Source organism: Hylobates moloch, unplaced genomic scaffold (genome assembly GCF_009828535.3).
Source record: "Hylobates moloch isolate HMO894 unplaced genomic scaffold, HMol_V3 SCAFFOLD_3, whole genome shotgun sequence".
In the NCBI taxonomy this organism is placed as follows: domain Eukaryota; kingdom Metazoa; phylum Chordata; class Mammalia; order Primates; family Hylobatidae; genus Hylobates; species Hylobates moloch.
In genome coordinates this window covers 171,873,934-171,895,263 of record NW_026652278.1, presented here as the reverse complement: position 1 = coordinate 171,895,263, position 21,330 = coordinate 171,873,934, and the positions used below count along the sequence as shown (strand labels likewise).

The 21,330-nt window shown below is 41.6% G+C and overlaps 1 protein-coding gene and 1 long non-coding RNA gene across 3 annotated transcripts in view; one reads left to right on the top strand and one right to left on the bottom strand.

Moving 5' to 3' along the window:
* LOC116466060 (uncharacterized) overlaps window positions 1–6,670 on the top strand; it is a 32,667-nt gene extending 25,997 nt beyond the window's left edge. For both annotated transcript variants that reach the window (XR_009212958.1, XR_004247340.2), the window contains exons 4-5: window positions 125–4,139; window positions 6,137–6,670. This is a non-coding gene — a long non-coding RNA (uncharacterized LOC116466060). The remainder of the gene's footprint in view (window positions 1–124; window positions 4,140–6,136) is intronic.
* The window catches only part of CDKN2AIP (CDKN2A interacting protein), a 60,183-nt gene that overhangs the window by 23,951 nt on the left and 14,902 nt on the right, over window positions 1–21,330 (bottom strand). The window lies entirely within an intron of this gene.

The window sequence follows — 21,330 nt, the reverse complement described above, 5'->3', positions numbered from 1 at the left end:
TCCTTCCCTTCCCACTTTCTGCCCTGTGAATCATTTGGCAATATCCACAATGGTAATTGCGTCCTTCTGTGCTTTTATTTTATACTCATTGGGATCTCATATTTTTCTCAAATTCCTCTTTCAGCTGCAAAATCTTGTGCAAAGCCTGCCAGCTAGCACGATGGGACCCCTGGATATAGCTATGGCAGCCCCACCTAAAGGAAAAGAGAAAAACGCAAGACTTACATTTTATCCATCCAGCTTTCTAAATGCATCTCTTTCTAGCAATCTTAGCCACAGAGATACACATCAGAATTCAGGGACTAAATGTTACCAATCTTCTACTTTGTGCTAAGTATTTTACATGTTTCATTTTAATGAACCTTCAATAGCTGTTAGATTAAATAGGTCTCATCTTTGTTTTATAGATGCAGAAATTGAGGCACAGATTTAAACAACTTGCATTAACTAATAGGTTGGAGATTTCAATCCAGGTTTTTCTAACTTCAAAGTTCTTTCTCCTACGCCAGTATCCCTTCATAGTTAAAAGAAAACTGTGGTCAGGGGCAATAGCTTACGTCTGTAATCCCAGCACTTTGAGAGGCCGAGGCCAGAGGATTGTTTGAGCTCAGGAGTTTGAGACCAGCCTGAGCAACATAGTGGGACCCCCATCTCTACAAAAAATTAAATAAAAAAAAAAATTATCCAGGCATGGTGACATGTACGTGTAGTCCCAGCTACTCGGGAGGCTGAGGCAGAAGGATTGCTTAAACCAGGGAGGTTGAAGCTGCAGTGAGCTACGATTGAACTGCACTGCGGCCTGGGTGACACAGCAAGATCTTGGAAAAGAAAAGAAAAGGAAAAGAGAAGAGAAAAGTAGAGGAGAGGAGACGAGAGGGAAAAGAAAGGAGGGAAGGAAAGAAGGAAAAGAGGGAGGTAAGGAAGGAGGGAGGAAGGGAGGGAACGGAACAGAAGGGAGGGAGGAAGGGAAGGCTGTGAGCAAATGCCCAGTGGATTAAGTTCCCAGATAATATTTTGGGGAGGAAAAACTTTCCTGTGTTCTCTTAAGTTCAGTGACTGGAGCCTGTGAATTAAACTGGCAAAAGACAAAGGCATACAAACCTATTTGATGTTAATATTTTAATTATTTTTTATGTGCTTAAAAGCGTTCATACGAAGTGAAGACCCAAAGAAGTGGTTAAACTCGGGGCACTTAAATACCATCTTAAAAAGGGCAACAAAACGTAGAGAAGTGATAAGACCAAGGAGAGAGGAGTAGAGCTTCTAGGGTGGCAAATTCTGGGAAGGTAAAATATGGGGGAAACTCATGGGAAGATAAGGTTAATTCACACAGCTGCATCTAGGTACACCTCCATCTCCAGAGATAAAGGCTGTTTTTCCCTTCCTGGTACAAGAGTGGGAGATATTTTCACAAAGGGAAACTTGTGCCCTGCTTTTAGATAGAAAAGGGGAGGGCAGAGAGTATTTCCTGCACCTGCTATTTCACAGTTGCCTTCAGTTTAAAATAATGCTTTTGCAAAGTGGCATATTTTGGGGTGCCAATTCTGAGCTTCTTAAATTTATGGCTTTTTTTTTTTGAGACAGAGTCTCTCTCTTGTCACCCAGGCTGGAGTGCAATGCCACGATCTCGGCTCACTGCAACCTCCGCCTCCTGGGTTCAAGCGATTCTTCTGCCTCAGCCTGCTGAGTAGCTGGGACTATAGGCGCGTGTCACCACGCCCGGCTAACTTCTGTATTTTTAGTAGAGACGAGGTTTCGCCATGTTGGCCAGGCAGGTCTGGAACTCCTCACCTCAGGTGATCCACCTGCCTCGGCCTCTCGAAGTGTTGGGACTGCAGGTGTAAGCCACGGCGTCCGGCCTATGGCTGTTCTTTAATGTGCTTTGATAAATAACTCAGATCCAGTTTCCTCTTATTCTTTGCTTTCTTCCATTACATTTTCCTCATGTTCAGGCCACTTATTCTTGAGGTTTTCCCTTTAGATTTAGCTCTATCGCTGTGAAATTGGAACTTTAATTGGTAGCATAAAATAATTTTCTAAGAAGATTGCTGTTGATTGCTATTAGTTGCTGTTAATTAATAAAAAGCATTGCTGATTTAGGTTCTGGGGTTTTTTTTGTTGTTTTTGTTTTGAGATGAAGTCTTGCTCTGTCACCCAGGCTGGAGTGCAGTGGCACAATCTCAGCTCACTGCAACCTCTGCCTCCCGGGTTCAAGGGATTCTCCTGCCTCAGCCTCCTAAGCAGCTGAGATTACAGGTGCGGGCTACCATACCCGGCTAATTTTTTGTATTTTTAGTAGAGACAGGGTTTCACTGTGTTAGCCAGGTGGTCTCCATCTCCTGACCTCATGATCCGCCTGCCTTGGCCTCCCAAAGTGCTGGGATTACAGGCGAGAGCCACCGTGCCCGACCTGTTTTTAAGTTAAGAAGATTCAGGCAAATTGTTTTTGTGTTCCAACAGTAAACAAGCTGATGCAAAAGAAATGACTATTACCGAAACGGATAATCTTTTCTTACATTTTTCCTCATCCTCAGTAGTATGAAATATTCACTGTATTATAAACTGCTCAGGCCAATGCCATCTGATTTTAATGATACCGTTCGTTGCTCCTGGAAACCGACAAAGAAATCAGAATTTACAAAGACCATGAAAACGAATCATACTCACAAGTGAGACAATACATGATCATGAAAGCTGCGGGAAGAGTGTGCATCATTCAAAGCAGAGAATGAAAAGAAAGGCTGTGCTGGGTTATGGTGTATTTATCTGGTTGGTACATGAAAATCTTCACTGAAGAGAATACTAAAAGGCAAAATGTTAAATGGCCAAAGCCAGGGAGCAAATTATTGCCAAACTTAGAAAAAGGGTTTTCAGCCAGTGTTGCCCTTAATGGGGTCTCAGACCACCTCCATCAGAATCGCCATTAGCACTTACTAGAAGTGCATATTTCTGGACCTCAGCCCAGACCTAACTTGAAATCTCCAAAAACGAGGCCCCGGAACCTACGTTTTAAACAAGTTCTTTCCGGGCCTGGGATGGTGGCTCATGTCTGTAATCCCAGCACTTTGGGAGGCTGAGGCAGGAAGATTGCTTAAGCCCAGGAGTTCGGGACCAGCCCAGGCAACATGGTGAAACCCCATCTCTACAAAAAGAAATCCAAAAATTAGCCATGTGTGGTGTGCACCTGTAGTGCCAGTTACTCAGGAGGCTGAGGTGGGAGAATCGTTTGAGCTCAGAAAGCCGCTGCACTCCAGCCTGGGTGACAGAAGGAGACACTGTCTCAAAAACAAACAAGCCAACTGAGTTCCCTGTGATTCTTTCACCAAGTGGAGAACCATGGACGTAGTCTCTGAGCCCCCACCAGTTACTGAAAGAAGTATAGCCACCTTGTAGTCCAACAATTTTTATCTTTGTTAGTGACTAATTGTTGACAAATATTTTCCTTCAAAATTTGCATTCTTGAAATAATCACGCATGTAAAAATCCTTCTAAAATATTCAATTTAAAATTTGTATTAATGAAATGCTTTCTACCATATTATATGACAGATTTGCAGATATGAATCTGATACCAAATTCAGCTGAAAAAATCTTCATAAAATGCTAAGACATTCAAACCATTTACTAATCTGTCAGGAAGACATTTGAAATACGAACAACATGATGTGATTTGCTTCACAATGAGCCGACGGTTGTTAAGCTGGGTGATGTTTATATGGGGGTTTGATGTATTATATTATATATGTATATTTGATATACTCCATAATTTAAAAGTTAAAAAAAAAAAGCTGTCCACCCAAATGCTTTTAAAGACTCTCTCATTAAGATATGTAATGTACCTGGTATTTGTTTTTACTCCCTTTGTTTTGCTAGTTAGTAGGTATTTTGGATAGAAAATTAAGCACATACTAACTGAACATTGATTGTAATTGTAAAGCTCAGTTAAGCCAAATGGCATTAAAAAGCCCCAGGGAATGTTTACAATTGATAAAATATTTGTTGTTATTATTATTTTGAAACAGGGTCTTACTCCTTCACCCAGGCCAGAGTGCAGTGGTGTCATCATGGTTCACTGTAGCCTCCATCTCTTGGGCTCAGGCAATCCTCCCTCCTCGGTCTCCCAAGTAGTTGAGACCACAGGTATGTGCCACTGCACCCAGCTAATTTATTTATTTATTTGTTTGTTTATTTTATGTATTCTTTACTTTCTGTTTATTGTTGTTGGTACACCCTCGTAGAACACTAGCTAATTAAAAAAAGCTTTTGGTTTTTTTTGTAGAGATAGGGTCCCACTGTGTTGCCCAGGCTAGTCTTAAACTCCTGGGCTCACACAAGCCTCCTAGGTCAGCCTCCCAAAGTGCTAATCCCAAAGTGAGATTACAGGTGTGAGCCACTGCACCTGGCCACGATTTTTTTTTTTTTTTTGAGACAAGAGTCACATTCTATTGCCTAGGCTGGAGTGCAGTGGTGTGATCTCAGCTCACTGCAACCTCCACCTTTCGGGTTCAAGCGATTCTCCTGCCTCAGCCTCCCGAGTAGCTGGGATTACAGGCATGCGCCACTATGCCCAGCTAATTTTTGCATTTTTAGTAGAGACAGAGTTTCACCATGCTGGCCAGGCTGGTCTTGAACTCCTGACCTCAAATGATCCACCCACCTTGGCCTCCCAAAGTGCTGGGATTACAGGTGTGAGCCACCGCATCCTGCCCCGAGATTATTCTTATTCTTATCATTATTATTTTTTGAGATGGAGTCTTGCACTGTCGCCTGGGCTGGAGTGCAGTGGTGTGATCTCGGCTCACTGCAGCCTCTGCCTTCCGGGTTCAAGCGATTCTCCTGCCTCAGCCTCCCAAGTAGCTGGGATTATAGGTGTATACTAAGAAAATCTTACAGTGTCCATCAACAGATGAGTGGATAAATAAAATGTGGTATGTACATAAAAAGGAATATTAATCAGTCTAAAGAGGAAGGCACTTTGGGAGGCCAAGGCAGGTGGATCAGCTGAGGTCAGGTGTTCAAGACCAACCTGGCCAACATGGTGAAACCGTGTGTCTACTAAAAATACAAAAATTAGGTGGGCATGGTGGCGGGCGCCTATAATCCCAGTTACTCGGGAGGCTCAGGCAGGAGAATTGCTTAAACCGGGGAGGCGGAGGTTGCAGTGAGCCGAGATCGCGCCACTGCACTCCAGCCTGGGTGACAGAGCCAGGATCTATCTCAAAAAAAATAAATAAATAAAAGAGGAAAGAAAGTCAGTTACATGCTATAACATGGATAAACCTTGAAGATATTATGCTAAGGAAAATAAGCCAGTCACAAAAGGACACCTATTGTATGATTTCACTTATTTGAGGGAAATAAAGTAGCCAAATTCATAGAGTGCAGAATGATGGTCGCCAGGGTGGATAGGGAAGGATGCAATTAGAAGTTATTGTTTAATGGGCCAAGAGCCTTAGCTTGGGAAGATGAAAAGTTCGGGAGATGGATGGCGGCGATGGTTGCACAACAATTTGAATGTACATAACGCCGCTGAATTATATACTTAAAATGGTAACTTTTGTTATGTATATTTTACCACAATTACAAAAATAATGAGCACCTGTTATGTGCTAGTCAGTGTTGAAAAAGACAGCAAGGTGCCTGAGCTCATGGAGCTTCCATTCTGGTGAAGGAAATAGACAATAAGTGAGATAATTATGAAGGAAATAAAGGGGCGATTTCATGACATAGTAACTAGAGAGGGGGATATTTAATCTAGATCGTGGTGTTGGAGATGAGATTTAAGGGATGGGAATGAGCCTCTAAAGGCATTCCAGATAAAGGATGCAGCAAGTATGAAAGTCCTGAGGAAGAGAAAGACTGAGGAAGAGAAAAGGGGCCAGGTGGTTGAAGAAGCAGACACACAGCCTGGAATCTTTTGTTGTGCAAAGAAGAGAAGATGGTGGGGTAGATCAAGGGGTTGACAAACCATTTCTGTAAAGGACCAGATGATAAATAATTTAGGTTTTTCAGGCCAAGAGAAAAAAAAAAGAAGGAAAAATGAAATTTCCATGACATTGGTAGGAAAAAAGTCTGACATGGTGTCTATAATTTTGAGAAAGGAGTGGCCAGTAGTGACAATTTTTTGTTCCACTTAGGAAATGATCAGAGCCTCACCTGAACTATTATCCATCCAGAAGTGGGATTCATAAAAGGAAGAGGGCCTAGAAATGAGAAAGAAGTGAAAAATATGTTTGTTGAAAGGCTAACATGGGTGTTTGGAAGAGGTTATGCTAATGAGGTATTCATAAAATTGGAGGTAGGCAACTTTGCTTTTGATACCCGTTATCACCATTCCATTGCCCCAGTAAATGTAAATTCCTTAAGCGTTTGGCACATACGACATCTAATACATATTTGTTGAATAAGGTAGCTTTTTCCTTCTTTTAGTTTATTCCCTGAGAAATAAGTGCCCTGGTGCTGCCCCCTGGTGGCTAAAGGATCCGTTCATTGGGCGCCTAAACCCTCCTTGGCAGTGCTGTGGGCTAGGACCCGTGGCTCTGTTTGACTGTGTAGTTCCCCTCCCTCACAAAGGATATTAAGGATGTTAAAGAGTATCAGTGGTATAGATAAGAGAAATACGTTTTTTCTTTCTTTTAAATTTTATATTTGATTTTTAAAAACTTTATCCAAGTGGGCCTGAAAGTCTTAATAAAAATCCCTACGAATAAAAGGGTTACATGGACGTGTGAGAGAGTGGTTCCTCCTTCCATTTAAAACAAACAACTCCCTTTTAGCCAAACTTACAAAACCGCTATATTTAGCTTTCCTTTCTTGAGATGAATCTTTCCTTTCCATAAAATTTTAAAACAAAATAAGTAACTGGCTTAAGCCAAAATTGGGATTTAATTTTTTATTTTATTTTATTTATTTATTTATTTATTTATTTAGAGACGGAGTTTCACTCGTTTCCCAGGCTGGAGTGCAGTGGCACAATCTCGGCTCACTGCAACCTCCGCCTCCTGGGTTCAAGCAATTCTCCTGCCTCAGCCTCCCGAGTAGCTGGGATTACAGGCATGTGCCACTATGCCTGGCTAATTTTGTATTTTTAGCACAGACAGGGTTTCACCATGTTGGTCAGGCTAGTCTTGAACTCCCGACCTCATGATCCACCCACCTTGGCCTCCCAAAGTGCTGGGATTACAGGTGTGAGCCACCGCGCCCGGCCAGGATTTATTTATTTTTTTGAGACGGACTCTTGCTCTGTCACCCAGGCTGCAGTGCAGTGGTGGGATCTCCGCTTACTGCAAGCTCTGCCTCCCAGGTTCACACCATTCTCCTGCCTCAGCCTCCCGAGTAGCTGGGACTACAGGCACCTGCCACCACGCCAAGCTATTTTTTTTTTTTTTTTTTTTTTTTTTTGTAGAGACGGGGTTTCACCATATTAGCCAGGATGGTCTCAATCTCCTGACCTTGCGATCCGCCCGCTTCGGCCTCCCAAAGTGCTAGGATTACAGGCATGAGCCACCGTGCCCAGCCAGGATTTAATTTTTTAAGGGTAGTCTCAGTAGATGGAAATAAATTAAGGTTGTAAATTGACTTAAATTACTTTTATTAGCAATGTTGAATAGTAAAGCTACTAAAACCATAAGTCAAAGCAATATTAATAAAAATCAATTCTAAAACACAATTTTATATTACTTTGAAAAACTTTTTTTTTTTTTTTTTGAAATGGAGTCTTGTTCTGTCGTCACCCAGGCTGGAGTGCAGTGGTGCTATCTTGGCTCACTGCAAGCTCCGCCTCCCAGGTTCATGCCACTCTCCTGTCTCAGCCTCCCAAGTAGCTGGGACTACAGGCGCCCACCACCACGCCTGGCTAATTTTTTGTATTTTTAGTAGAGACGGGGTTTCACCGTGTTAGCCAGGATGGTCTCGATTTCCTGACTTCGTGATCTGCCTGCCTCGGCCTCCCAAAGTGCTGGGATTACAGGCGTGAGCCACCACGCCAAGCCTGAAAAACATTTTCTATTGAGTGACATTATCAGACCCACATATAAGCCCAACCATTACAAAATTATTTTTTCTTGATCTTTTTTATAGGCCTGTTTAGGCATAAAATATTACTTTTGAAATTAACAATAAAGAATAAAATTTGCCTCTTTAAGTGTATACCTGTGCTTATTTTTGGTAGCACAAATACTGAATCCTGGGATGAATTTGGACTAAGCACCCACAGATTTCCTTTTCAATTGAAATGAGAATTTCTGTCTGTGTTCTTCATGCTTGTTATACTGGGAAAAGTTTGCTTATATAAGTAAGAAATTGAACATTGTAACAAAATTTTCATTTTATACATGTGAATAGCAGGATACTCTTCTGTCACAGAAATCCAGAACTTGCCTAGGGAGAGATCAGTGAATCTCATCTTGAATGTACTATCAGATTGCAGTTTACAAAGTTCTTTCTCTCCTCTCAAAGTCAAGTTCTCAAGCTGAGTAGGTTTAAAGAAAAGGTCCCTCGGCCGGTCATTGGTGTTGAAACAGAGAGAAAACCCCCTTTCATTTTGTCCTGAAGTTCTTCCAGGAGGTTTTCAATAAGAAGATGTGAGACTTACTGATGTCTTTCTTGCTCATAGGGCCAAACGACATTGGAAGCATTTTAAGATTCTTTCAGCATGATTTTTTCAAAAATTCAGTTTCCTTTTAAATCCAAGAATCTCATTACTTGGAGTCAAAACATTTTCTCCTGGGGCCTGGAAGATACTTGCTCAACTAGTTTATGTGATAAAGTATTTGCTAAGTAGGCTAGTTTCTGCTGACATTCTTTATCTTCAAAGCACTAAGAAAAACCTGGCTTTCCATTTTCTTGAAAGTCCTCCTGCAAGTCACCTTTCAGCTCAAACTCTGAGAACTCTTCCTTTGTTAAGCCACCTGGTTTCTCTGTACTGGGAGATTCATGTACCTTTGTCCAGGTTTTCTTAGTTTTTAAAGCATACTCAAGTGAACTGGGCTTTTTAAAATGTAATTTATCATGTTTGAGAATCACTAAGAACTTTGGTCACTTCACCTCCAAGAGATTTTTACTTCAATACCTTTCTATAAAGAAAGTAGTGTGTTGTGACTTTGTCAGAATATTCTTTCTTTACAAGAGGTGGAAATTCTTTTTTTTTTTTTGAGATGGAGTCTCACTCACTCTGTCACCCAGGCTGGAGTGCAGTGGCGCAATCTCATCTCACTGCAACCTCTGCCTCCCAGGTTCAAGTGATTCTCCTTCCTCAGCCTCCAGAGTTGCTGAGATTACAGGCGCCCGCCACCAGGCCCAGCTAATTTTTGTATTTTTAGTAAAGACAGGGTTTCACCATGTTGGTCAGGCTGGTTTCAAGCTCCTGACTTCGGGTGATCTGCCCGCCTTCGCCTCCCAAAGTGCTAGGATTATAGATGTGAGCCACCACATCCGGCCAAGAGGTGAAAATTCTTATGGAACCATCCATGCGTGGGACCCTATGGTCCAGATTGTGAGCATGGTTCCTCCAAGACAGAGCTTTTGTTTCCAGGTAGGAAGACAGAACATTAAATGTATCTTGGCCTTGAGGTGAATTTTTACAGCAGGAAGCTTTCTTGAGATCATCATTACTTACAAATCTTCCCAGTGCTACCCAGTGATATTTATTGGTAACATTTGTTGACTCATCAACCTGAATAAGGAAGCTATTGTTTTCCAGTTCATTACGCAAAATTCTTCAGCATCACAGGAAAGACATATAAACTTTTTCCTCTACTCCTTTAGGTTCATTGTCTGGGGCCCTGAAGGTTAGACTGATGAAAGACAGATTAACAGGAGAAAAGACATACAAATTTTATTTGATCTTAATATTTATATATAAGGGCCTTCCTGGAAAAGAAGTGAAAAGCCTAAGAAGCAGATAGATCTGAGAGCTTATATACCATCTTCAACAAAGAGCAATAAATTGTGGAAAAGTGACAAGACAAAGGACATTTTTTTAAGAGAGATGGGGTCTTGCTATGTTGCCCAGGTTGGCCCGGAACTCCTAGCCTCAAGCAATCCTCCCACCTCAGTCCTGAGTAGCTGTGACTACAGGTATAGCCACCACACCAGCAGGAAAAGGGTTTTAAGCTTCTAGGGACTGCGCTCTTTGGGATCATAGATATATGGGGAAAGTAATGGAAGATAAGGGTTAATTTAGTAAGGTTGGTTTGTGCAGGTCCATCTTGGTGCCAACTATCTGTTTTCTTCATGGTCATAAAATGTCCCTGGGAGAGGAGATTTATGGCAGTTCTCATTTCTCAGGCATTTCTGCTTTTAGTCAGATAGGGAAAGCCCCAGGAAGGTTCTCTCTGCATCTGCTAATTCTCAAATACCTTTGGCTCAAAATAATTCAAATGCCAAAGTGGCACATTTTGGGGTAGCATATTCCAATCCTCTTCCATATCATGTGACATGTCATCACTATGTTGATCTATATTGTCGAAAGTGGAACCTTGTCAACTTCTTTTTTTTTTTTTTTTTGAGACGGAGTCTCGCTCTGTCACCCAGGCTGGAGTGCAGTGGCGCAATCTTGGCTCACTGCAAGCTCTGCCTCCCGGGTTCACGCCATTATCCTGCCTCAGCCTCTCCGAGTAGCTGGGACTACAGGCGCCCGCCACCACGCCCAGCTAATTTTTTGTATTTTTAGTAGAGACAGGGTTTCACCATGGTCTCGATCTCCTGACCTCGTGATCCACCCGCCTCGGCCTCCCAAAGTGCTGGGATTACAAGCGTGAGCCACCGCGCCCAGCCTGTTTTCAACTTCTTACACTGCATCTTATCTTCTCGTTTTACTCACTGTAATTTTACATGATGGCCTAATGAGATTCTCACCAATGGTGTGACTTTTCCTTTTTTGAGCAATTAGTCCAGCTGGTAAATAAATTGCTGTAAGCCTTTCCACTGAATGCGATTATCTTTTCTTCTCATTCTTTCTTTCTTTCTTTTTCTTGCAAGAGCTTTCCCTGTTTGGAATTTCCAATAGCCGTTTAAAAAAAAATCAGCACTTTTACTATTAAATGGCTGTGATTTCTGGGTAGGTTCTTTTCCAGTTTTTTGGAGCCACTGCTGTATTTGTAAATGACACTCAACATATAACAGACTAGGCCAACAACTTGAATTACCAGACCACCTAAAACTCATCGACAAATAACTTTGACTGTTACTTTTTGGTGCATCCTTAATCATATTAATGCTGAATCATGAAATGACTCAGAAGGTTGTAATTAGCTTTAATCAGAGTTATTCACAGGTATAAGCCTATGAATACTGCTCTTCCATTTAGTGTATTTTCCTTAAAAACTGCTACATTTAACCATCGGACTCTAAAAAACACCAACAAATATGAACAGAGGGCATAGTAAATATTAGACAAAAGAATGGCAAGCAAAAGTTAAAAAGTAATAATACAGTTCACTTCTACCCTGCACAATCCATGTGTTGCAATGTTTACAGCAGCAAAACAACAGGAATAGGCAGCTGAGTCACAGTGCATTAAAATTCTTCTTTTAGAATGAAACTTTCACTCCAGTATTCCAACTGGGAGAGCTTATTTACTGCTGTCAGTCATGGCATCCGAGAGGAGATTGGGGGACTGAGGTGATTTGGTATGGAGAGGGTGATGTCTCAGCCTACTTTGGCACATGCATTCTGGAGCTCCTCTGTCCCATAGAGACTTCAAACATTTATTGTCCACCCCCCACACTGGAACATAAGGTTTGGTGATGTGCAAAAGCAGATCATCCCTGTTCACAGACACTTAACGCTTAGTGTACTTGTGTATTCTAAACTTGATCCTTTAAAATGCTACAATTTTCTTTCCACAAAGACAGATACTCTGTCAAAGGATTTTGCCTTGCAAATTTTTTCTATGTAAACAGATGTATTAGTCTGTTTTCACACTGCTGAAAAAACATACCCAAGACTGGGAAGAAAAAGAGGCTTAATTGGACTTACAGTTCCACATGGCTGGGGAGGCCTCAGAATTATGGCAGGAGGCAAAAGGCACTTCTTACATGGTGGCGGCAAGAGAAGATGAGGAAGAAGCAAAAGCAGAAACCCCTGATAAACCCATCAGATCTCATGAGACTTATTCACTATCATGAAAATAGCATGGGAAACCCCGGCCCCCATGATTCAGTTACCTTCCCTTGGGTCCCTCCCACAACGTGGGAATTCTGGGAGATACAATTCAAGTTGAGATTTGGGTGGGGACACAGCCAAACAATATCATTCTGCCCCTGGCCCCTCCAAATTTCTGTCCTCATATTTCAAAACCAATCATGCCCTCCCAACAACCCCCCAAAGTCTTAACTCATTTCAGCATTAACCCAAAAGTCCACAGTCCAAAGTCTCATCTGAGACAAGGCAAGTCTCTTCCACCTATGAGCCTGTAAAATCAAAAGCAAGCTAGTTACTTTCTAGATACAATGAGGGTATAGGTATCAGATAAATAGAGTCATTCCAAATGGGAGTGATGGGTCAAAACAAAGGGGTTCCTGGGCCCATGCAAGTCCGAAATCCAGCAGGGCAGTCTAATTTTGAAGCTCCAAAATGATCTCCTGTGACTCCAAGTCTCGCATCCAGGTCACGCTGATGCAAGAGGTGGATTCCCATGGTCTTGGACAACTCCACCCCTGTGGCTTTGCAGGGTACATCCTCCCTCCCAGCTGCTTTCATGGGCTGGCATTGAGTGTCTGTGGCTTTTCCAGGTGCACAGCTCAAGTTGTCAGTGGATCTACCATTCTGGGCTCTGGAGGATGGTGGCCCTCTTTTCACAGCTTCGCTAGGCAGTGCCCCAGTAGGGAGTCTGTGTGGAGGCTCTGACCTCACATTGCCCTTCTGCACTGCTCTAGCAGAGGTTCTCCACGAGGGCCCCACCACTGCAGCAAACTTTTGCTTGGGCATCTGGGCATTTCCATATATCTTCTTAAATCTAGGCAGAGGTTGCCAAACAATTCTTGACTTCTGTGCACTTGCAGGCTCAACACCACGTGGAAGTTGCCAAGGCTTGGGGCTTCCACCCTCTGAAGCCACAGCCCGAGCTGTATGTTGGCCCCTTTCAGCCACAGCTGGAGGGGCTGGGACACACAGCACTGAGTCCCTAGGCTTCACACAACACAGGGACCCTGGCTCTGGCCCACAAAACCACTTTTTCCTCCAGGATCTCTGGGCCTGTGATGGGAGGGGCTGCCATGAAGGTCTCTGACATGGCCTGGAGACATTTTCCCCATGGTCTTGAGGATTAATATTAGGCTCCTTGCTACTTACACAAATTTCTGCAGCTGCCTTGAATTTCTCCTGAGAAAATATTTTTTTTCTATTGCATAGTCAGGCTGCAAATTTTCTGAACTTTTATGCTCTGCTTCCCTTACAAAACTGAATACCTGTAGCAGTACCCAAATCACCTCTTGAATACTTTGCTGCTTGGAAATTTCTTCCAGATACCCTAAATCATCTTTCTCAAGTTCAAAGTTCCACAAATCTCTAGGGCAGTGGCAAAATGCTGTCAGTCTCTTTGCTAAAACATAACAAGAGTCACCTTTGCTCCAGTTCCCAACAAGTTCCTCATCTCCATCTGAGACCACCTCAGCCTGGATTTTATTGTCCACATCACTATCAGCATTTCGGGAAAAGCCATTCAACAAGTCTCTAGGAGGTTCCAAACTTTCCCACATTTTCCTTTCTTCTTGTGAGCCCTCCAAACTGTTCCAACCTCTGCCTGTTACCCAGTTCCAAAGTCGCTTCCACATTTTCAGTTATCTTTTCAGCAACACCCCACTCTAATGGTACCAGTTTACTGTATTAGTCTGTTTTCATACTGCTGATAAAGACATATCAGACCGGGAAGAAAAAGAGGTTTAATTGGACTTACAGTTCCATGTGGGCTGGGGAGGCCTCAGAATCATGGGGGGGAGGTGAAAGTCACTTCTTACATGGTGGCGCCAAGAGAAAATGAGGAAGAAGCAAAAGCGGAAACCCCTGATAAACCCACCAGATCTCGTGAGACTTATTCACTATCACAAGAATAGCAATGGAAAGACGGGCCCGCATGATTCAGTTACCTCCCCCTGGGTCCCTCTCACAACATGTGGGAATTCTGGGAGATACAATTCACATTGAGATCTGGGTAGGGACACAACCAAAACATATCAGCATATTAATTGGTATTTTCCTTCAATGGCTTCTGAATTTTGTGTCAAAGTTAGAAAGCACCACCCCCTGCCCCACACCATACTTCAAGATTAATTTGCTCATGTTAGTACTTTCATAGTTTTACACTTTATATTTAAGTCTTTGAATTTATCTTGGTGTAAGTTGGAAAGCAGAGATGGATCTTTTTTTTTTTTTTTTTTTTGAGACGGAGTCTCACTCTGTCGCCCAGGCTGGAGTGCAGTGGCGCAATCTCGGCTCGCTGCAAGCTCCGCCTCCCGGGTTCATGCCATTCTCCTGCCTCAGCCTCTCCGAGTAGCTGGGACTACAGGCGCCCGCCACCACGCCCGGCTAATTTTTTGTATTTTTAGTAGAGACGGGGTTTCACCGTGGTCTCAATCTCCTGACCTCGTGATCCGAAAAGCAGAGATGGATCTTGATTTCATTTCCAATTTGCTACTTAATTTAGTTATTGATTAAGCTATCTTTCTCCCACTAGTCAAAATGCTGCTTTTATCATATTTTATATTCCCTAGAAAATTTGGGTTATTTCTTAACTTTCTGTTTTCTCCCATTTATCCCCTATCTTGTTATGCTCTACTACTATACAATTTTAACTTTTATGACTCCAAGGGTTAAAATATGTTTTTATTTATAGGATTAAACTATGTTTTAATATCAGGTAGGGGTAATACCTCTTCATTATTCTTTTTTTTTCCTGACTACTTATATTTTTTTTCCTACAAACTTTTGAATCAGCTTATCTAGTATAAAAATCCTCTTGGTATTTTTCTCTTGGGATCATGTTAAAATATAGATAAACAAACATAACTGTTACACTTATGAAGTTAATTTTTGTATCTAAGAGCTTTATGTGTTTTCCTGTTTGTTGAAAAATTCCTTCTTGTCCCTTAATATTTAAAGGTTTTCTGCATGTAGGTTTTAAATGCTTCTTTATCACTAAATATTTTATTTTCTGTTGCTATTGTAAATAACGTCTTCTCTATTATATCTTCTGGTTGGTTATTTTTATATTCTAAAGCACCAGATTTGTACTGGTATTTGGCATTAATTTCATACCCAAGTACTTGACTGAATTCACTTATTTATTTATTTAGATTTTTAAATTGATTAGGGGTGGGAATTCTAGTATATAATTATATCTAAATAACAATGATTTTACCTTCTTTCCAATGTTTAAGCATATATTTCTCTCATTGAATTTTTTTTTTTTTTTAAGACTGAGTTTCATTCTTGTTGCCCAGCTAGCATGCAATGGCAGGCTGGAGTGCAATGGCACCGTCTCAGCTCACTGCAACCTCCACCTCCCGGATTCAAGCGATTCTCCTGCCTTAGCCTCCCAAATAGCTGGGATTACAGGCACCCGCCACCACGCCTGGCTAATTTTTGTATTTTAGTAGAGATGGGATTTCACCATGTTGACCAGGCTGGTTTTCTCTCATTTAATTCTATTGCTTCGTAGCAGGATGGGCTGCAGACAAAACCCCTCAGACACTGGCTGAAAGAGGGAAGAGGCTTTATTTGGCTGGGAGTGTTGGCAGACTTGCATCTCAAGAGCCAAGCTCCCTGAAGAAAAAATTCCTGGCCCTTTTGAGAGGTGAAGCCAGCTGGACTTCCGGGGTTGAGTGGGGACTTGCAGAACTTTTCTGTCTAGCTAGAGGATTGCAAACGCACCGATCAGCACTCTCAGTCTAGCTAAAGGATTGTAAACGCACCAATCAGCACGCTGTAAAAATGCATCAATCAGTGCTCTGTGTCTAGCTAAAGGATTGTAAATGCACCAATCAGCACTCTGTAAAAACGCACCAATCAGCGCACTGTGTCTAGCTGAAGGATTGTAAATGCACCAATCAGCACTCTATAAAAACACACCAATCAGTGCTCGGTATCTAGCTAAAGGATTGTAAACACACTAATCAGCACTCTGCAAAAATGCACCAATCAGCACTCTGTGTCTAAGGGATTAAATGCACCAATCAGCACTCTGTAAAAATGCACCAATCAGCACTCTGTAAAATGGACCAATCAGCACTCTGTAAAATGGACCAGTCAGCAGGACGTGGGTAGGGACAAATAAGGGAATAAAAGCTGGCCAGCCCCAGCCAGCAGCGGCACTCCACTCAGGTCCCTTTCCACTGTTCGGAGGCTTTGTTCTTTCTCTCTTCACAATAAATCTTGCTGCTGCTGACTCTTTGGGTTTGCACCACCTTTAAGAGTTGTAATACTTGCTGCGAAGGTCCGCAGCTTCATTCTTGAAGTCAGCAAGACCAAGAACCCACTGGAGGGAACCAACTCTGGACACACTTTTAAGGGCTTACAACTCTAAGGGGGTCCACCTGAAAGAATCGAGATATATTGAGCGAGTGATCTATAGATAACACACGTGGTTAGGGTGGGGGGGTTAATCTTAAACTCAGGCCTGGTCAGTGGTGCCAGATGGTCTTGCCACTGACTTCATTTCTGTTGTTTTTCAGCTCTTACTTCCTCCTTCTCTTTAGAGACAGGAAACAGTAAGAGAAATGGCCTCTCTCCTCAGCTTAAGATAGTACTTGCCAGGCACGGTGGCTCACGCCTGTAATCCCAGCACTTTGGGAGGCTGAGGCGGGCAGATCATGAGGTCAGGAATTCAAGACCAGCCCCACCAACATGGTGAAAACCCCGTCTCTACTACAAATACAAAGATTAGGTGGGCGTGGTGGCGCGCGCCTGTAATCCCAGCTACTCAGGAGGCTGAGGCAGGAGAATTGCTTGAACCTGGGAGGCGAAGGTTGTAGTGAACCGAGATCGTGCCATTGCACTCCAGCCTGGGCGACAGAGTAAGACTCCATCCCCCACCCCCCAAAAAAAGACAGTGCTTATCTTGTCCATAATTTAGCAGGAGTGTTTCAATATTACACCCATGGTGTTTCATATTAAACAGATTCTTTGTGGTTGAGATAAATATATTTCATTATGCTAAGAATGTATTTGTATACTCCTGTGAAGAACTTACATCAAGTATGAATATGGAATTTTTTTAATATGGAATTTTTCAAATGTCTTTGATAGCTTTTTTAGACATGAGTACAGTTATGTGCCACATAATGATGTTTTGGTCAACAATGGACCACGTATACCATGGTGGTCCCATAAGATTATAATGGAGCTGAAAAATTCCTGTCACCTAGTGATATCATAGCCATCATAATGCAATGCATTACTCACGTGTTTGTGAAGATGTTGGTGTAAAGAAACGTACAGAACTGCCGGTCATCTAAAAGTGCAGCACATACAATCATGTACAGCACATAATGAAGGGCTTGATAATAAAGGGCTATGTTATTGGCTTATGTATTTACTATCCTATATTTTTTCATTGTTATTTTAGAGTGTACTCCTGCTTTGCGGTGTCTCACGCCTGTAATTCTATCACTTGGGGAGGCCAAAGCAGGCGGATCACTTGAGGTCAGGAGTTTGAGACTGACCTGGCCAACATGGTGAAACCCCGTCTCTATTTAAAATTCAAAAATTAGCCGGGTGTAGTGGCGCGTGCCTGTAGTCCCAGCTACTTGGGAGGCTGCCGCAGGAAAATCGCTTGAACCCAGGAGGTGGAGGTTGCAGTGAGCTGAGATCACACCACTGCACTCCAGCCTGGGCAACAGAGCAAGACTGCATCTCAAAAAGAGGAAAGCAAGCTGTAAAATAGCCTCAGGCAGGTCCAGTAGGAGTTATTCCAGAAGAAGGCATGTCATTACAGGAGATGACAGGCTGTAGGAGTACAAGGCAGTGACACCGATCATCCTGGCCCTGTGTAGGCCTAGGCTAATGTGCATGTTTGTCTTAGTTTTTAGCAAAAAATTTTTAAAAGTAAAAACATAAAAAATAAAAATTTTTAAAAACATGAAAAAGCTTATAAATATTTTTGCACAGCTATGCAACGTTTTCGCGTTTTAAGCTCTTACTACAAAAGAGTTTAAAAAATTAAACTTGATAAAGTTACAGTAGCCTAAGGTTAATTTATTATTGAAGAAAGAAAAATTATTGTTTATAAATTTAGCGTAGCCTGCGTGTACAGTGTTTATAAAGTCTATACCCATGCCCAGTAATGTCCTGGGCCCTCACACTCACTCCCCACTCACTCACTCACTCACCCAGAGCCACTTCCAGTCCTGCAAGCTCCGTCTATGGTGAGTGCCCTGTGCAGGTGTTCATTCTTTGTCTTTTGTACCATATTTTTACTGTACCTTTTCTATGTTTAGCTATATTTAGATATGCAAATACTTAGCATTGTATTACAGTTGCTTACAGTATTGAGCACAGTCACGTGTTGTACAGGTTTGTAGTCTAGGAGCAGGAGGCCATACCTACAGGCCATACCATAGATCCTAGGTGTGTAGAAGGCGCTACCATCTAGGTTTGCGTAAGTACATGCTATGATGTTTGCACAATGACAAAATTGCCTAACACATTTCTCAGAGCGTATCTCCATCATTGATACGTATCTGTATAGAATTTTTCTTCTTATACCTATTAATAATAACAATATATTTCTGTGGAAATATACTTGGTTCATTAACTAAACACTGGAAATGTTACCTCTTTTTATATGCTCTGAAAAAATTAAAATAAGATATGGGAGTTGTCTTTTCTTTAAAGGTTTTACAGAATTCCTCTGGAACTGCTGGAATTTGAGGGGTCTTTTTTTTTTTTTTTTGACAATTTCCTATTTCTTTTATAGTAATTGATCTGTTTAAATTTTTTTCTCTTCTAAGTCGATTGTGAGCCTGGCACGGTGGCTCACGCCTGTAATCCCAGCACTTTGGGAGGTCAAGGCAGGTGGATCACTTGAGGTCAGGAGTTCGAGACCAGCCTGGACAACATGGTGAAACCCTGTCTCTGCTAAAAATACAAAAATTAGCCAGGTGTGGTGGCACACACCTATAATCCCAGCTACTTGGGTGGCTGAGCCAGGAGACTCACTTGAACCCAGAAGGCGGAGGTTGCAGTGAGCTGAGATGGTGCCACTGCACTCCATCCTGAGCAACAGAGGGAGACTCTGTCTCAAAAAAAAAAAATCGATTATGGTAAATGATACTTTTCTAGAAAACAATTTTATTCATTTTTATATGAGATTTCCACTATATTTGTGGTTATTTTCCTCTTATCAATAATTTTTTTTTTTGGAGACAGATTCTCGCTCTGTCTCCCAGGTTGGAGTGTGGTGGCTGATCTCGGCTCACTGCAACCTCCACCTCCCAGGTTCAAGAGATTCTCCTGCCTCAGCCTCCCGAGTAGCTGGGACTGCAGGCATGCGCCAGCACGCCCAGCTAATTTTTTTGTATTTTTAGTAGAAACAGGGTTTCACCATGTTAGACAGGCTGCTCTTGAACTCCTGACCTCAGGTGATCCGCCCACCTCGGCCTCCCAAAGTGCTGGGATTACAGGCGTGGACCACCACACTTGGCCTCAATAAATTCTTATTTGCATACTGGTTTTTCTCCTTCATTAGGTTAAGCAATGGCTTGTCCATTTTATTGTTTTTTTTGTTTTGTTTTGTTTTGTTTTGAGACAAGGTCTCGCTCTGTCACCCAGGCTGGAGTACAGTGGAGCAATCACAGCTCAGTGCAGCCTCAACTTCCCAGGCTCAAGTAATTCTCCTGCCTCAGCCTCCTGAGTAGCTGGGACTACAGGCATATGCCACCATGCCCAGCTAATTTCTTAAAATATATTTTCTAGAGACAGGATATCACCATGTTGCCCAAGCTGGTCTTGAACTCCTGGGCTCAGGCAATCCTCCTGCCTCATCTTCCCAAAGTGCTGGGATTACAGGCATTAGACACTGCACCTCACCTATATTATTGTTTAAAGAAAGATTTCAAATTTAGTTTCTAGTTCTGTGGATTTAAAAAATTGTTCCATTTCATCAACTTATGATTTTATCATTATTCATTTCTTTATTCTGCTTTCCTTACATTTATTTTTTATTCCTCTAATTTGTATTTTCCTTCTTATTTACTTTGACTCTGTAGCTAAGCTTCATATCCCATACATACAAATATGTAATATTTTCTATTATTTTTGTTTTCTAACCATTTTGCAGTTTCTACTTTGATTTCATCTTGAATTCCAGAGCTGTTAAGAAAGTATTTTAAAGTTTCCAGATGGCAGATAGTTTTTGTTTTGGGTGGTGTTATTACCTCCTAATTTCATTGCATTGTGATTGAGATTGTTGTCTGTACATTTTCATTTTTATGAATATTCCATGAGTACTTGTAAAAACAGACCATTGCCTCTTTTCAGCAATCATCATTTGATATATATTTGGATATATAACTGAGATCTGTTTCATTAACTATATTATCTAGCTCCTCTGTAGCCTTGATTTTCATCCAGTTGATCTGTGATGGACCTTGAGAGGCGATTGAAAGTCATCAGTGCACTGATGTCTGTTTTTCTGGTCTCTCCTATAATTTTTCCTTTTGAATATTGAATGTTAACGCTCTGCTATTTGGTGCTTAACTGTTCATAACTATTAGATGTATATTGTGAATTATGTCCGCTGCCATTATGAAGCACTATTCTTTGTTTTGTTTCTTACTTTTGAACCTGAACTCAACCTTGTCTAACAGTAGGAGCTGAACTCCTGCTTTCTTTTTGGATAGTTTGTCTATTTTTGGTTGGTATTTTAATACTACACATTAGGTGCAAGCCAATGTTGTAAGCACTCTACACATTACCTCATTTAATATTTTTTACTTTTAATGTTATGCTTTTGCTTATCCTTTTATTTTCAAACTTTTTGCATATTTTTAATTGTGTCCCCTGAATGCAGCATAAAGTTGTATTTTGCTTTATGATTCAATCCGAAAATTGTTTTCTTTATATAGGTAAGTTTCTTCATTTATACTTTTGATGAGCCGCATGTATTTGATGTTGATTCTGTCCTATTTATTTTGTGCTTTCTCTTTTTGCATCTTTTAAAAGATGTCACTGTATGGCCTATTTTCTGTGTTGTGTGTATATGTTTTTCTTTTGAAAGGTAGTAAGATTTGGGTTTTTCCTCCCAGAGTTTACCCTTCTAAATGTGACTTTATATTGTGCCCTTAATCTCTCACTTCTTTAGAGAGTATCTCTTTATTTATTCTTGCATTGTGAT